The 18,348-nt window shown below is 42.5% G+C and overlaps 1 protein-coding gene across 3 annotated transcripts in view; it reads left to right on the top strand.

Moving 5' to 3' along the window:
• The first annotated feature begins 1,005 nt into the window (after positions 1-1,005).
• MAPKBP1 (mitogen-activated protein kinase binding protein 1) overlaps positions 1,006-18,348 on the top strand; it is a 248,028-nt gene continuing 230,685 nt past the window's right edge. For all 3 annotated transcript variants that reach the window (XM_089686912.1, XM_089686911.1, XM_089686909.1), the window contains exon 1: positions 1,006-1,137. The gene's annotated coding sequence lies outside the window, so the exon portion shown is untranslated. The remainder of the gene's footprint in view (positions 1,138-18,348) is intronic.

Here is an 18,348-nt window from a genome sequence, read left to right as displayed (position 1 = left end):
ATCCTGGGCCAAGCGCTGCATGGTTCTGCATCCTGGGCCAAGAGCTGCATGGTTCTGCATCCTGGGCCAAGCGCTGCATGGTTCTGCATCCTGGGCCAAGCGCTGCATTGTTCTGCATCCTGGGCCAAGCGCTGCATGGTTCTGAATCCTGGGCCAAGCGCTGCATGGTTCTGCATCCTGGGCCAAGCGCTGCATGGTTCTGCATCCTGGGCCAAGCGCTGCATGGTTCTGCATCCTGGGCCTATCGCTTTGAACCCCCGCTGGGGCTCTGGCATGTAATTGGTGTCTGGCTCATTCACAGGTGTGAATGTGGCCTTCTGGCGATTGGGCTCAGGCGGCCTGCATGCAAGAATCCCAACAAAGGTTCAGGCCTGGTCACACTGCCACAACAGCTTTCACACGCTCAAACCGCATTGGTGTGTCCAATGTGACTACAGTGAGTTGGCGGTAAGGGGCACTGTGGTGCTCGTCTCAACCCATCACAAGGTTTTTGTTTTTTTTTTTACTTTATATGAAGTGTACAAAGTGACGTTTCATTCACGGTGCAGTAGTCTGGTGTGCTGTACAATGACATCTCCCCTGTACACTGTGATAAAATGCCGCATGTCTACAATATATCGCGGCTCACTGCAGCGCGGCTCTGGGGGGCATTGCGATGTGAACAGGACACATGGGAAACAATTGTTTTCTTCCAGTGTGGTAAACGCCAGTCACGGCTCAGGCCCTTAATCGGTACAGATCTAAACGCAGCGATTTTTACGCTTGTGTACACGGGGCCCTTATACTTCAGGTGCTCTGGATGGAACTACAAGTCCCAGACTCCCAGCACATCTGTGGAGATCACCATGGTACATCGTCCTGACATGATCTCCATTGTCCTTCTATAGGCAGAGTACTGTACTGATCTCTCCATCCAGAGCACAGCTCCCCCATCACTCAGCACACAGCACTCTACAGCACTAGATTGTCCTCCCTGGGCCGCCGTACTTCTCTCCTCCCCAATACACTCTGCTAGACTGCGAGCAATCTGTGCCCGGCTGGAGGAGGAGGAATGTGTGCGGGACTCTGCATGGATCCACAGGATGACACACACTGATCGCTCCAGGGCAACACTGGCTACATGCTGCCAGATGTCTGGTATGAATGCTGTGTTCTCTGTGTATGTATAGATAGGGGCTGTGTGCTCTGTGTACATGTCTGAGATCTGAGACTCTGAGCTCAGGGATGTCATCCCACTCATCACTACAATGTGGGGCCACAGCTGGACTTTAAATCCCCCCAATCTTCTGTTATGTGTGGCTGACAACTTCTCTTCTTCTTGTTTGTGTCTGTGACTGTGATCCTGGATTTATACTCCTTTTATACAGTGACTGTGATCCTGGCTTTATACTCTTTATATACAGTGACTGTGATCCTGGCTTTATAATCATATACAGTGACTGTGATCCTGGCTTTACACTCCTTATGTACAGTGACTGTGATCCTGGCTTTATACTCTTTATATACAGTGACTGTGATCCTGGCTTTACACTCCTTATATACAGTGACTGTGATCCTGGCTTTATACTCCTTATATACAGTGACTGTGATCCTGGCTTTATACTTCTTATATACAGTGACTGTGATCCTGGCTTTACACTCCCTATATACAGTGACTGTGATCCTGGCTTTACACTCCCTATATACAGTGACTGTGATCCTGGCTTTACACTCCCTATATACAGTCACTGTGATCCTGGCTTTATACTCCTTATATACATTGACTGTGATCCTGGCTTTATAATCATATACAGTGACTGTGATCCTGGCTTTACACTCCTTATATACAGTGACTGCGATGCTGACTTTACACTCCTTATATACAGTGATTGCAATCCTGGCTTTACTATATATATATATATGGTGATCCTAGCTTTATACTCTTATATACAGTCACTGTGATCCTGGCTTTATACTTTTTTTTTTATATTTATATACAGTGTGTGGGCATTGCATTGTACTCTATTATATACAGTAACTGTGATCCGTTTTTTTATATATATATATATACATACAGTGACTATAACATGGCTTTATACTGTGTTATATATAGTGACTATATATTTTTTTACGATATATATACACATACACCAACTATGATCATCATGGCTTTGTACTCTTATATACAGTGACTATGAGCATGGATGGCTTTGTACTCCATCATATACAGTAGCCATGTACTCTGTTCTGCACAGAGCTGCCATTGGGTGAGTGTGATGTGAGCACAGCCTGCCTGGAATAAATGCATCTTTTGTGTCTCTGTATCTATGGATGCCGGGAGTCAGTTACATGTTTGTCAATATACAAAGTCATAGTGAGTATATGGAAGGATAGGCAGGCTGGGGATGATCAGCTGACTGTAAGGCAGGCTGTGTGCTGTTGTGGTATGTGACTGTATAGCAGGCTTAAAGGAAATCTGTCCTGAGAAAGGAGTTGGGGGGTTGTTACTGAAATCCTGAAAATGCTAGTTGTCTGGTGTTTATGCCAAGCTACTGACTCCCTCCCGCCTGACATCCCTTGATTAAAAAATAAAAGGAGCTGGGCAAAAAATTGACAGCCAAACAGTTTGATTCCAGTCAGATGCAGATATTGTTTGGTATTCTGTCCTCTGCCAGCATTTGCTGTCACTGTACAAAACCCACAGCAGGAGATTTGTCTATCAACATTGAAAAACACGAATGGAGGAACCGGGTGGATTTATTTTCCCAATCAATGTATGTATGGCTAGAAGTAAAGTGGTAGTAAAGTCTGCTTTTTAACTTGTACCTATTGGGAGGTCTATAATAGAGCTTACTTGTAGGTTCAGTGAATATGTCTTGAATGTGCACTGTTTGGGAGATATTCACATTTGTAGCAGCCGGTGATGTCACCGACACATGCACTATGAATGGTGCACACGGAGTGTGCCGTGCATTCAGAGTGCTGTGTACCGGTTGTGGCTGTGCACATGCGTTGGAATGATGTTGTCACGGCTCGATCATTCAAATGGCCAGAGTGCACAAACCTGGAGGGAAGACCCAGTGAAGATGGAAGCCATTGTAGCGGTGACAGCGCACCGCTGGAGGAATCTGCTTTATAGGTAAGTCCGTCATAATGTGCTAGTATGTGGGGCATTAGCTTGCAGAAGGGGCTTTTTTTTTTTTTTTTTTACAGCAAAGTTTACTACGCTTTAGGTATCTGCAGATATTTTTACTCAGATGTCTGGGAAGGGTCAGAGGTCTAACGTTTAAGTTAAAGCTGGCCATAGATGGATTGAAATTTTGGTGGTTCAAAATCTATTGACATTCCGGCTTGAGAGAACTTGAAGGCACTCTAATGTAAGTTGTGCCAAAAATAATTTTTTTGTGCAATTTAATTGTATGCGTGTGCATTGCTTGTAGACCAGGTGACATAATAAAAAGGCTATGTTCACGTTTAGGAACAAGTTACAACTATATGTAGGGTGTAACCTGTGCCTAAGCACCCTCACACTGCCCCCCGTGCACCCTCGTAGTCCACTGACACTTCCTCCATCTTTCTAACTCAGGGGTGTCCAAACTTTTTTCAAAGAGGGCCAGATTGGATGAAGTGAACATGGTGGAGGGCCGAACATTTTTCCGAACATTCTTTGAACCATTACCATTAAATGCAAATAAATTATTTTATGCCAAATTAATTGCAAACAACATACTTTTCATTTCATAACATTAAGATCAACTGACAGCTGAGTTTTCACAATGTATTGAAAATAAATTTAAAAAAAACTTACCTGCACTAATGTGAAGGGTAAAAAAGGTAGCTGGAGCTGAAGTCTCTGCTCGGCAGCCGGGAGGGGAAGAGAAACACACTTCACGCTGGAAGCCCGGCCCTGACGTCACCACCCTCTGTCGCTCCCAGCGCGGCGCAGTCACGCATGCGCACTGCTCTCAAGCAGAAGACTGTCTGCCATAGAAGGGAGGGCCGTGCGACAGCGCATTTACACAGACCAGGGAGAACGCGCCGCAGTCAGGCATGCGCACTGCCCTCTGCTCTCAAGCAGAAGACTGTCTGCCATTGAAGGGAGAGCCACATTACATAGAGCAGGGAGGGCTGTTGGAGGGCCGTATTAAACCGACCCCCGGGCCGTAAATGGCCCGCGGGCCGGACTTTGGACATGCCTGTTCTAACTGGAAGCTTACACAGAGGTATGGGCAGAAAGCAGGAAGAAGAGTGTGCAGAAGCTTGACATTGCACCCATGATCCACTGGTAGCAGGTACAATGCTTTGCAGGCTTCTGTGGAAAGAAATAATAAATGTACATATTTTTCCTGCAAACATATGTGCATTTATTTTTTTATTTATTTTTTAACCACCTCCCTCCCGCCATGTAGTACAATGACGGGCGCAACGCGGTTCTCTCATTCTGGGAGGACGTCATATGACGTCCTCCCATTCAAACCGCGCATGCGTGGCTCCGGGAGCGCGCAGCGCGGCGATCGGCGGTGCACTGTGTCCCTCGGACACAGCGGATCACTGATCAACGGAAAGAGCCGAAGATGTCGGCTCGGTCATGTGATCAGCTGTGTCCAATCACAGCTGATCACATGTAAACAGGGAAATGCCGGTTATTGGCATTTCTCTCCTCACGAGCTGTCACGCTGACAGCTCGAGAGGAGAAGAGAGCCGGTAATCGGCATTCCTCGGAGGGGTCATGTACACATCATCAGAGCACTGATGATCAGTGTGCCCTGATGATCTGTGTAGCCCCAGCAGTGCCACTGGTCAGTGTCCATCAGTGCCAGCTATGCCACCTGCCAGTACCCATCAGTGGCACATTTCAGTGCCAACCAGTGCACATCAATGCCACATATCAGTGCCCATCTGAGCTGCGGGACACTCGCCATTGTGACTGGGCGTCATATGACGTCCTGTCAAAACGAGCCGGCCTCGGGGCTGTGCAGCGGCACGATCTGTCACCGGCTGTGTCCACGGGACACAGCCGATGGCATATCAGTACACCGGCCCGTTGCCAGTGTCATGTGACCACTGTGACCAGTCACAGCAGATCACATGTCAATTGTATACAGTGGATGGCTTCCTGCCATGCCATCCATTGTATACAATTGTGTTGTTAGCTGTGATTGGTCAAAACAGTCACATGGTACACACAGGGCCGTTCACAGCCCATCTGTATCATGTGATCAACGTTGCCCAATCACAGCTAATCACAAAAGACTGAATTAATCAGTTTCATTTAGTAACAATGATTGCAAATATCAATGAAATACATTGGTATTAGCAATCATAATGTGTTAAAAAAAAAAAAAAATCCTGTTCACTTGCCCAGTGTAGTTCAGTGTTCCTATGGTAACATTGCATTGCTTTGGTCACAGTGTGCTGAAAACAATAATAGTAAAAAAAAAAGAAAAAATAATGTAATAAAAACAATAGAAAAATGTGAAAAAATACAAATTAAATTATTATTTTTTTCATTATTTTCACCAAAGAAATGTAGCAGAATAAATTTTGACCTAAATGTATGAAGAAATGTTATTTATTTGCAAAATTTATAATAGAAACGAAGAAATGTGCTTTTTTTTTTCAAAAGTTGCAGGTGTTTTTTGTTTTATTTAGCAAAAAATAAAAAACTCAGTGGTGATTAAATACCACCAAAAGAAAGCTCTATTTGTGTGAAAAAATGATAAAAATTTCATATGGGTATAGTGTTGCATGACCGCGCAATTGTCATTCAAAGTGCGACAGTGCTGAAAGCTGAAAATTGGCCTGGGCAGGAAAGGGGTATAAGTGCCCGGTATTGAAATGGTTAATCAAAGGCATGACTGCAGAAGGTCGGGTTAGCATTACTAGAAGGAGAGGGCAGCAGTGGTGGGATTAGACTTTCTTCACACAGAGCGAATTGATCTGTGCCGCATGCAGGGCTGTGTTTACAAGCATGGGGATGCTGGAATTCCCGTAGCTGTCTATTGGGATGCAGTGGCTGCACGGACACAGCTGCTGTTCCCAAAATGACATCCTTGTGGTAGCGGGTGCGTGTCCCTGAACTCACCCTGTGCAGTTGTCACATTGGAAACAGTGGCTGCTTCCCAATAGAACACTATGGGACTTCTGGAACAGGGATGCATATAACCTCTGTGCATTCCCATGTTGGTAAGACATGGCCCTGCTCAGGGCATGGATCAAGTCACCCCGTGTGATCGAAGCCTTAGGCTCCATGTACACTGCCGCTGATAAACTCAAGTTTAGGAGCTTTTCTGCATTTTGTTTTTTCAGCAGCCCCTGAACTCTCCCTAAATGTTTTCTTGTGTGTCCATGTACACATAGTTGTTTGCAGTCATTTACAGGCAGTTGAGTTTACAGTCGTTTTTTTGAACGCACCAAACTTGGGTTCAGGGGTAGATTTTATCAGCGTTTCAAATGGCAAATGCTTGTAAACGTGTATAAACGTGGCTAACCGCGTTTATATGCGTTTGCGTTTGGAAATTGTTTTTTAACTCTTCCATTTCCAGATGCTGTCCAGAGCCTTTTTTCATCATGAAAAATGCATGCAAAGCGTTTTCCTGGTACTCAAATGGACCTGGTACACCATACTTTGAAGTTTTGCATGAAAGAAAATATGTTAGACACTGCTGCAATAATTTCTGCTGCACAGAAATGAGCTGGAACACATCGAAACACCACAAAAAAAAAAAAAAAAAAGTAATCTCAACACATACTGCTCTCTCTGCTTCTGCTCTCTCTATTTCTCTCAAAATGTCTGAAATAGTTAATTTTTTACTGTTTTTCAGTGCATTCTGGGCCTTTGGGAATTCTTCTAAACGCAAACGTGCATAAACGCGGTATGCAAACGCTGCAAAACAGATGTTTTTTAATCTAGTTTTTCCAGCAGTCAGTTTCCATCATTCAGAAGTGTCCCGTGTACATGGAGCCTTACTTTCAGGCACTGCGAAACTTTTCCTGGAGCTTTGAATGTTAGAGGAGCCTTGGGTCCATTACCAATTTCTCCAGGACATCTGTATGTGGCAATTTATTTATTTCAGGTACTTATATAGCGCCGTCAATTTACGCAGCGCTTTACATATATATTGTACATTCACATCAGTCCCTAACCCTCAAGGGGCGTACAATCTAAGGTCTCTAACTCACATTCATACATACACATACTAGGGACAATTTATACAGGATCCAATTAACCTACCTGCATGTCTTTGGAGGTGGAAGGAAACCAGAGTACCCGGAGGAAACCCGCACAGGGAGAACATGCAAACTCCAGGCAGGTGGTGCCATGGTTGGGATTCGAACCAATGACTCTAGTACTGCCAGGCGGAAGTGCTAACCACTAAGCCGTCCATGTGATTTGTGTTAAAACAGAATGTTCATTCTGAATGATCTGTCAGTTGATCACAATGTAGGTAAAAACCTGCACTTTTCTTGTTTTCTTTCCAGTGTTCACATCTGTGCTATATAACCCAGGTGTGTCATGCTGCACTGTACATGTGCATATACTGTATATTGGGGTGTGCTTTGCTGCAATGCATGTGTTCAAATCCAGCCTTAAAAGATGTGCTTGTCCTCTAAATGATTGAGATGTGCCAGTTTATGCCTCTGAGGTTTGTAATGTTTTTAGTGCAAACCAAGCCCTGTTTCCTCATGAAAAAAAAACGATTAGTCAGAGAAATTTCCCAGAATAGGAAGTCTCTGCAGCTCACTGTGTACACTAAAGTGCCTGCAGACATAACATAGGGTCACCCAGTTTGTCTGTGTTGGTCTTTCCCGTGGTGCCCAGCTGATCCCCGGCTTGTCCATCAGCCAAGGTGGGTTTTCTGCGGTAACTGCTACTTATCCCCATTCCTGGGACAAGCTGCTGCTTCCATCAATCCCCCCTCTGAATAGGAACCAACCTGCAAGTTTTTAGTAAAGTTACTTATTAGAATGCTTGTTAGCTGAATAACTAACTCATGTTTGGCATTAAGGCCCCATGTACACGGGACACTTCTGAACAATGGAAACTGACTGCTGCAAAACGTAGGTTAAAAAATGTCTGTTTAGCCGTGTTTGCATTCCGCATTTATGAGTGTTTGCGTTTAGAAGCGTTTTTTAACCAATTCAATACCGGGCAATTTTACACCTTCCTGCCCAGGCCAGTTTTCACGTTTCAGCGCTCTCACACTTTGAATGACAATTGTGCGGTCATACAACATTGTACCCAAACTAAAATTTTATCATTTTCTTCACACAACTAGAGCTTTCTTTTGGTGGTATTTAATCGCCGCCGGGGTTTTTATTTTTTGCTAAACTAACAAAAAATTTCCAAAATTTTTGAAAAAAAAGTTTTTCTTTGTTTCTGTTTATAAAAGTTTGCAAATAAATAATTGTTCTTCATAAATTTATGCCAAGATGTATTCTGCTACATGTGTTTTGTGAAAATAACCCAAATTAGGATGTATTTTTTTAGTTTGTAGGAAAGTTATAGAGTTCACAAACTATGGTATAGATCTGAATATTGATTAATCCTGAAGTACTGACAGCCAATCTAATTTCTTGAGGTCCCAGAAAGTCAGAACAGTACAGATATCCCCAAATGACCCCTTTTTGCAAAGTAGACAGTCCGATGTATTTCATAAGAGGAATGGCGAGTTTTTTGAAGTTGTATTTTTTTTGTCATAATTTTTCGGAAAATGAAAAAATTAAAAAATTAGTTTCACTATTTTTTTTTTTACATATTGTCACCAGTGCAGTACAGCGTCATCATATAACTGGCATGGCGGTGATCAGGGACACTGACTGGTGACAGTATGAAAAAAAGATATATATTTTTTAATTTTTTTTAATTATTTTTTAATAATTTATTTTTCTTTTTTTTAAGATTTTTTTTCGTATTTCACTATGACTATTTCACCATAGTAACATTGTACTACTTTGGGGAAGTGATCAGTATTTTTTTTTTTTTTTTACACAATTTGCTTATAGCAAAGAATTACTTTGCTGTAAGCAAGCATTTACCTGAATGACATTGATTCATTCAGGGTTTTTCTTTTCTTTTTTTTGTGCTTAGCTGTGATTTGGCCACAGCTAATCACATGACATGTGCATGTGATTAGCTGTGACCATTCACAGCTAATCACATGACATGTGCATGTGATTAGCTGTGACCATTCACAGCTAGACACTAGTATACAATGGGTGGCATGAATGAAGCCATCCATTGTATACAACTGTCATGTGACCTGCTGTGATTGATCACAGCAGGTCACATGGTCCCGGCAACGGGGGTCGGTACTCAGATCTGTCATCGGCCGTGTCCCAGGTACATGGCCAGTGACAGATCGCACCGCTGCGCGGCTCTGCAGGAGCGCGATCTGCGCATGTGCGGGAGGATGCCATATGGGTCCACACGGAACGCTGATGACATTTGCCGGCCGCCCTTTGGCCATAGGGCGGGCGGCAAATGGTTAAAGATAAGCTCAGGAGACCTTCCAAAATGCCCAGAATGCACTGAAAAACAGTAAAAAAAGTAACTATTTCAAACATTTTGAGAGAAATAAAGAGAGCAGAAGCAGAGAGAGCAGTATTTGTTGAGATTAGCTGTCTTTTTTTTTCTGGTAGTGTTTGGATATGTTCCAGCTCGTTTCTGTGCAGAAATTATTGCAGCAGTGTCTAACATAGTTTTTTTTTTTATGCAAATCCTCAAAGTATGGTGTACCAGGTTCATTTGAGTACCGGGAAAACGCTTTGCATGCATTTTTCATGATGAAAAAAAGCTCTGGACAGCATCTGGAAATAGAAGAGTTAAAAATTATTTTGCAAACGCCTATAAACGCGGTTAGCTGCGTTTACACGCGTTTTGCGTTTGAAACCCTGATGACATCTACTGCTGAACGCAAGTTTTCTGCGTTCGAAAAACGAATGTAAACTCAACTGCCTGTAAACGAAGATGTGTACATGGACACATAGGAAAACATTTAGGGAGAGTCCAGGGGCTGCTGAAAAAAACGCTGAACAGCAGTTTATCAGCTGCAGTGTACATGGAGCCTAATACTGAGTCTGTAGGCACTTTAGTGCTGGCATTCACATGGACAATCTTGGGCAATCTACATGGATTCTCTTTTACAGCCAAGTTAATCTTTAACAGATAAGTTCACCTTTCAATAATAAATAATAAATGCACATTTTTTTGCAGGTAAAGAAAAATGTGCTTTTATTTTTTGTTTTGTTTTGGGAGCCTGTAAAGCATTGCAATAGCTGATGCCACGCAGGTCTCCTGCAGATCTGTCAGATTATATGCTTCATACATTGTACAGGTAAACTGCACTTGCTGATGTCACACCGCCTCTGCCGAAGGTTAGAGCGGCAGCCATCTTGGTGCTCTTTTTATCTTCATTTATGTTTTGCTCCACGTGGATCATTTTTATTCAATTTATGCTGCAATAAAATACTGCACTATATACCATTTCTGGGCTCCTGTGGGGAGCTATTTTTCCCTAGGAGAGGGTCCACCTCCTTTATTGCCTGTGGAGGAGCAGTCCAAGTTAGAATCTTCTGGCAGTCCTCTGGTTCTCTGATGTGATGTGCATACATGCTATTTACCAGTAGCTTTCTGGTGAGTTTACATCTGGCAGAGGTGGTGGATTCCCTCACTGGACCATTATCACAATTTTATTGTTCACCATGATTGCTGTGCCTTGTAGTTCCAACACTACAGTCGTTCGGACACTAATACATTTTATACATTTATGGACTATATTTATTTCACTTTATATGTTGCACTTTACTGATTCACGATATTATTTATTCATTTAGTGCTGCACTTTATACCAGATACTTACTGACAGGAAGGCTCAATGAACTACCACGGTGCTCACAGCACCGTGGTAGTTCACTGAGAACTACAAGCCGACAGCTGCAAAGGCTGCTGGGACTTGTAGTTTGCTCAGAACACTGCGATTGAGTGATGCGGCATGGCAGGCGGAGCCCCTCATGGCCATGTTTTTTTTTTATTTTGACAGCTGCTAGCTGTCACAACGGGGATCAAGGGGGAGTGGGGGCCAGTCCGTTAGTAACATGTTACACTCTGAATATGGGTGTAACATGTAAAATGTTATGAAAGATAAACTTATCCTTTAGGCCCTGGTTCACCAGTGTGAATTGTCATGCCAAAGTTGCACCCCATTTGCGGCAATGGAACTGTTCAAATTGCTGTGACTCAAGTTGCAGCAACTGTGAAAAATGTTCCTGCACTATTTCTGTGCAACTTGATTGCGACTTACATCAACATTTGTTAAATGAAGTCGCATGGATGTCGGCAAGCCACACATGAAATCACACTGGTAGTCAGCTTGACGTTGCACTGAAGTAGCGCGACTTTAAAGCCGCAGAGGTGTGAACCAGGTCCTATAGATACCAGTATGATACTAAAATATGTCAGACTGATTTTACATTACATATGGTCAACCAGGAACCGCACAGCTGAAAGAAAATCATAAGGATGTTATATTTAGAACAGAATCACAAAGGCACAAGCTAGCTTATACTACTGAGGTACAGTATTTGCTACATTTTGTAAAGTTAGAACATGGGATTTAGGTTCAGTTACAGTCCATGTTATTTCCAACCATCCCAACTGGCAAAGCTGGGAAATAGGAAAACCTTAGCATTGAGAGGTCTGATTGCAGGTTAATCAGCGGCCATTGTGCCTCAATCTGGATTGATAATTGTAAAAGAATAATTTTGTTTATCAGTAGTGTGAAAATCATTTTGATTTCTTTTTTTAATTATTCTGAGATCTCATCCCATATGTCCCCTTGGGGTTCCATTACCCCTAAGGGGTATGAATTAAAGCTGGCGATAAATGAATTAAAATTTGGATGATTCAGAAGGGACCTGCCTAATTTTGAATGATCTATGGCTGTTCCCACTCAGTTGAACCAAACTGTTGGAAAAACCTTCATTCAATCTGCAGCTGTAGCCAGTTGTTTGCAGCAGGGATCAGTGTATTCTGAGAGGGATGAGTCCTCACTGCAAGAATACAATAGCACGGCAGGGAGCATTCCTCCACACACCTTGATTGTGTGGATGGGGGAAACCTTTCATTTTTTTTTTTTTCACTCAGCCCACTGCTGATTGAAAGAAGGATCCATCTGTGCCCAACTTAAGAGCCCTCTGCTCTAGAGATTGCATCTTCGAAAACAAGTCGGCAACAATAGTTTCCATATTTCTTTCCTGATAGGTTTCCTTTAAATAAACGTTATGGGCTTCTTGTATACAGATGGAATAACTTAATACACAGGGTCTTGCTATAAGATGCTGGTCAGAAGATTCTGAATAATTATTGTAAATAATTATGTACTGTAAATACCACACACACACTTCTTCATCCTATTCTAGATGCCAGTCTTGCAGTTTCCACATGCATTATTGTGTATATGTGTAAATTACTGCACTCAAAATGTTTTTTTTTTTTTTTTAAATGCTCCGAGGGCCGGTTCACTCCATGACAGCATGTGAATCGGCTGAAATTATTATTATACAGGATTTATATAGCGCCAACAGTTTGCTTAGCACTTTACAAAATAAAGGTTAGACAATACAGCAACAATACAGTTCAATACAAGAGAGTTAGGAGGGCCCTGCATCTTGGAGCTTACAATCTAAGACCATGCACTTTTTAAAACGCACTGGAACCACATTGCATGGTACAAAATTACCATGTGATCCAGTATGGTCAAACGCATATTGAAATGCCAATCTTTATTGAAATGCCAATTGGTTGTCTTTTGGGATGGAATAGAGACTGCCCTGTAGAAGGCCAAATGGAATGTTTGTGAAACCTTTGGATACTAAAGTACTGTGTACACAAAGTGTGACTTGACTGTGTTTACCCAAGGATACAGTACTGTTTGTGCAGGGTCATGGGTAATGCAGAGGCTCATTGTGTACAATTTAAATTTCATACTTGGCGAACAAACTAGGACAGTTACAGCAGGACATAATGTGAGTGTGGTCTGCTTATTATTCATTATTTACTGTGATCTCCGATAAGCGATAGCTGAGACGGCGGTCTTGTTTTCAGGGATGTCCAAGGTCACATTTCTAAAACAATAGAAGACTGGTCTGTACACCGATATCTGTTTCATCTCTGCGGTCGTGTTCTTTGTTAGCAGTGGTCTCAGCTGTTCATTAGAAACTCCATAGTGCTTGTCTTCACCAAAATTTCAAATTTGATGCTAGAAGATACAGGAGGGAAACTTCACTCAAAAATGTTTCAGTTTTGAGTGGGCACCACTGAGTCGCCAATAGTAAGATTTTGTGTCTCAATGACCTCGTACAAGACGGTATACAAGGTGTCATTCTCTGGCTGGTAAACTCGATTGTTTTAGATGATTTAATTTGCATAATTATAGAGATAGCACCCAACATTTTTATGATGTATATAAAAGGCAATTTACATCAGTCCCGACATAGCAAAGAAATCATTAGGGGATGGTGACATCGTCATCCGACATGCAATAGATATGGTACCATGTGGAGCTGGGAATTCTTTTGGGGAGGTGTAAAGGTTGAAATCTTCAAAAGACATCAGCAATGCAAATTATTTGCACACATCAAATTCGTGTGTAGCTATTAAAATACAGCTCAACTTTTCTCCTGAAAGGCAAGTGTTTCCCCCATCCCCTCGGGTAGTGTTACAAACGTCAGACTGATATTATTATTATTATTTATTCTTTTTTTCCCCAGCTTTTTTTTGGGTTGGCAAATATAATGTTGGAAAATATAAAAGAAATCTAGAACATTTCATGCTGAATTCCAAGAAAAGGAAAACACTTTGATTTTACTTGATCTTCTGCTTCCTCCAGGCTGTAAGATCTGTCTTTAACAGCCTCTTCTCCCCTATGATCTGGTGGTTACATGTCGTTTGACGCCATCAAGTCCAATACAGAACCCATAGTCCTGCATGGGACACCAGAATGCCAAGGGACAAGCATATAGGGGAAAAATGGAGGATCAGGTAATTAAAACCGCTTTTTATGGCTCCCCATCATTTCTGTCCAAAGATGTGATGGACTAAGGGAAAGTCCTAGCTTTGACAGTTGTCACTGAACAAAGGTGTTCTATAGGACCAGGGCAAAGATGGCAAACCGTTACCTCCCTTTCACCGTCGGTGGAGGAGGGGATGGGGTTAATAGGGGCCCGTGCGCTATGCCATAATGTTTGTGGCACACACTTAAATACTACCAATAGTTGTGGTACACCACAGTGAACTGAAGAGGTTAAAACCTGTGCACAAATATGGAGCTATGTGTGGGGAAGGGAAAAATGTCCCTGCATTGGTATTGTCACTAGAAGCCACAAAAATTGTTCTGTGGCTGGACAGTATTTTATTTTGAAATAGAAGAGTGTATTATTTGAGAAACAATAGCCACAAATATTGTACAGTGGTTGGACAGTGAGGTTGTGAATGTTAAATGAGACAAAACGCACAAAGCTCAATGCCCAAAGATATATGAGCTTCTTTGCTATTTTTGGCAGCCCATTGAAATGAATGGGCTGCCTTATGTGTGTAGCACTAAAACCTGTGCAAAAATACGTGTTCACAAGATGCTAGCTGTCAACCTAGCCTTGAAGGCAGGGGTTCTGTAGGGAAGAGGGAAGTTCTAGGGTTGAGTTGTTCCCCCACCCTCTGTGTACTCATACCTCCTTCTCAGTGTGGCACCCCTGGGTATGGAAGGATGCTTTTTCTTCTTCCCATCTCTGGTCTGGTGATGTTTCACATGACAGAGGGAGACAGGAAGAAGGGCAGTTTGCCTTCACTCTTCAGTGGCACTGCACTGAGACAGAGGTGTTTTTTCAGTGGGTGCTCGCTCTTTGCATCCACAGTACAATGCTATTGGAGGAAAGAGAGAGCGGAATCCCCCTCTATCAATGGAGATTCCTGCTCCTTCTGACAGGAGTGACACTGCAGTCACCCCTTTCAGTGAGGTTAAGGCAAAACAGAACGGCTGAAGCTCCCAGTGTGCACCCTTCCACATATTAACACTGCACCTGGGGCCCGTGCCCCCCCTTCCAGTCCCAGCCCTGTATAGGATAACTCTTGTTGGGGTGATGGCTAAAATATTTGTGATATGCCCTTTGTACCAGTGAGCCATGCACAGTAGTGACGGTTTAAATTGGACAGGTATTTCAGATAACATGGCCTGTCTTTTCCCTCGGCAATTGCCACATGTGGGAGATAAAGGTTACTTTGTATTTCATGTAAAAAAAACAAAAAACTATAGAATCGGAAACAAGTTAAATGAATGATCTGCTAACAGCTCTGTCAGTACGATTTCTCAATTACCCTGCCACTGTTGTCACATTTTAATATTTCCTGAAGGAACACAACTGAACATGATAAAACAGGTGATTCAATTTCCTGCCATGCGTGTTTCTCATTACCATCTTGTATTGTAAGCTACTCATGCGTTTGGTATTAAACTATAGCTCAGGTATTTACAGTTGCATAATATTCCAATGAATCCAATGTTGTAAATCTGATTTTGTGTGCTTGTTACTGGTGAGTGATTCAGCTACCTAATGATAATGCACACTAGCTGACATTTAGCAGATGTATGTGATTCTTTTTAAATCCTCTGTGCTGTTGACGTCTGTGTAGTTGCATTCTCAGTCCTGCAAAAAAAAAAAAAATTCTGATCACTAAAATCTTATGTGAAGCTCGACAATCCCCCCCCCCCCCTCCTTCCTTCCCCAGCTGGTAGAAAGATTAAACTGTGGCTGCAATACTTCCTTCAGTCTGGAACTGCCCCCTGCAGTATTTATTTTAAGCCACAAGATGTCCTCAGTCTTTCAGGGTTGATGTCCGCTGTCACTCAACCTTGTATACTGAGGGCATACTGTGAGTGCAGGGCATCAATGACACTGCCCCAGGTCCCCACAGTGCCCTTTATTTACATTATAACAATGAAGGGAGTAGCAGTGATGTCATGTCGGCACTAGTCCCTCCGTCATCCATGATCACCCTTTTCTGGTAGACGTTTTTAAGAAGATTACCCTGCCTGTCAAATTATTATTATTATTACTTTATTGTTATTATACAGGATTTATATAGCGCTAACAGTCTGTTCAGCGCTTTACAATATAATGGGAGACAATACAGCAACAATACAGTTCAATACAAGAGGGATAGGAGGGCCCTGCTCCTTGGAGCTTACAATCTAAAAGGGAGGGGCTAGTAGTACAAAAGGTAATAACTCTGGGGGATGGACTGGTAGGAGGAAATTATATATTATATACTGTACATGGAGGAGAGGGGCGCATTGGGGTGGAATTGGGCTTTTGAATGTTGTGGTAATTTCAAAAGTATTTTACATTATCTTTAAATCTACAGCTTTAACTTCTGTACTTGATCATCCTGCCTTAAAGGTTCTTGTTCAGGCACCACCTATGCAGTTTGCATTTGATCTGTTTCTGCAGTGCTTTTGGAGGTGCGTTTTTGTGTTTTTGCACATGGGTTTTTGACTTGTTTTTTTTTCCAGCTTGGGCAGATCAAAAATGCACTACATGCTTTTCTGCAGCGTCTCCATTGAAGTCTATAGAACCAAAAACACAGTGTTTTGCTTTTTAAAGAGTCCCTGACCCTTTCCAAAAAAACGCACTGGATGCAAACGTGGAGATGTGAACCTGTCCCATAGGAAATCATGTTAAATGGACTGCTGTGCGTTTCTGCAAAACACAACAGAAAACGCATAGGTGTGAACCTAAACTTAAAGGGTGAAAATGCTCTGTCATTGTGTTCCAATTTCTCTCTTGAATTTTCACCCTGTCACATGTGCTGCTATAAGCCCATTCTAATGCATGTTGTGCAGAAAAGTGCTGCCATTGTCACTGCCAGAGAGTTCATTTTGAGCAGAATTGTATAGCTGAAATTAGAAAACAAACTGGCTAAAACAGTCTGAAGAAGATCAGCAGCACTGGAATGTAGAAAACAATAAATAAATGGTGTTTTCTTAAAAGGAAATAAGGCAAGGTTCGCACTAGTAATTTGATTCAATTTTCAGTACGATTTGGTTGCGATTTGATACTTAATTGGTAGGGAAAGGAGACTGGATACTGGTTGTTAAGGAGCCGCAACCTGCTGGCATCCTATCAACCAATGACTCATCCCTGCTGTCAACCAGGGATTTCCAGCTGACAGCAGAATGTAAACAAAAAGCCTGTCATTGGGAAAAAAATCAGTGTGGAGGGGCCCCCCCTCAATCCACACCAGGCCCTTCAGGTCTGGTATGCATTTTAAGGAGGATCACACACCAAAAAAAGGTGTTGAGGTCCCTCTCCCCCCAAAATCCTTACCAGACCCTTCTCTGAGCATGCAGCCTGGCAGACCAGGAAAGGGGACACCTGAATGTGCATCCCCAACCCTCCTGAACCATAGTAAATAAATAAAAGTAGGTGCAGTGCTACAATATTATTCAAAAACACATATCATATGCATATGGTGCTACATTGCACCTAATAAAATGAACAGTCTCTTTAAGTGCATATAAGTGAAAGCTTGACTTGCAATAGTCAACCGGAAGTGAATTCTCCTCTATAATTCTTAAACGTGACTCCGTGCTCCAATTATATAAATTGCGCACTCACCAGATGCACAAGGCAAATATGGCACCAAAAACGTACATGCATTTTTGGTCTGTTTTCATTGAAGTCTAACAGGCCAAAACCACATTGCAACTACAGCAAAGTAGCACAAGACCCTTTTCCAAAAATGCGCTGTGCTGCTTTGATGTGAATGGACACCATAGAAAATATTGCAATATCCAATGTCATGCAATTCTATGCAACTCAAGAGGGCCCCACTGTTGATGAGCTTTGCCATGTCACCTTAAGATTTCCACCACTGTATCACGTTGCAAGGCCCATGGTTTTCAGAGAACACTGCATTTGTAGTGAAAATAATGCGTAGATATAAGTTTCCGAACTCAAGAGGGTCACACAGAGAAAAGTGGTGACATGAGTGAAGGCAGAGAAAGCAAGAAGCATAAGAAAGAGGAGAGATGGTAATGGGGAAGGGTTGCATGTGCAAACAGGGTTCCATGGAACTCTGGAATTCCTCCAGAGGTTGATAGAAGGTTCATGGAGCAATTAGAAGTTTCTAAGACTGGCCGTACATCATTCCCTTTTTTTTTTTTTCCATTCAGCCAGCGGGCTGATGTTCTGATTCCCCCATCAACACACTTGGTGCTGATGGGGGAATCCTTCCAGCAGTGCTATTGTGTTCTGAGCCTTCCTCGCTGATTGAATGTGCACTGATCATTTGGGAAAAACCCGACAGGCTGGTTG

The sequence above is a fragment of the Staurois parvus genome, unplaced genomic scaffold, assembly GCF_062004578.1.
Source record: "Staurois parvus isolate SC_StPar_1 unplaced genomic scaffold, SC_StPar_1.0 ptg000414l, whole genome shotgun sequence".
NCBI lineage: Eukaryota > Metazoa > Chordata > Amphibia > Anura > Ranidae > Staurois > Staurois parvus.
This window is presented reverse-complemented; position numbering and strand designations above follow the sequence as displayed.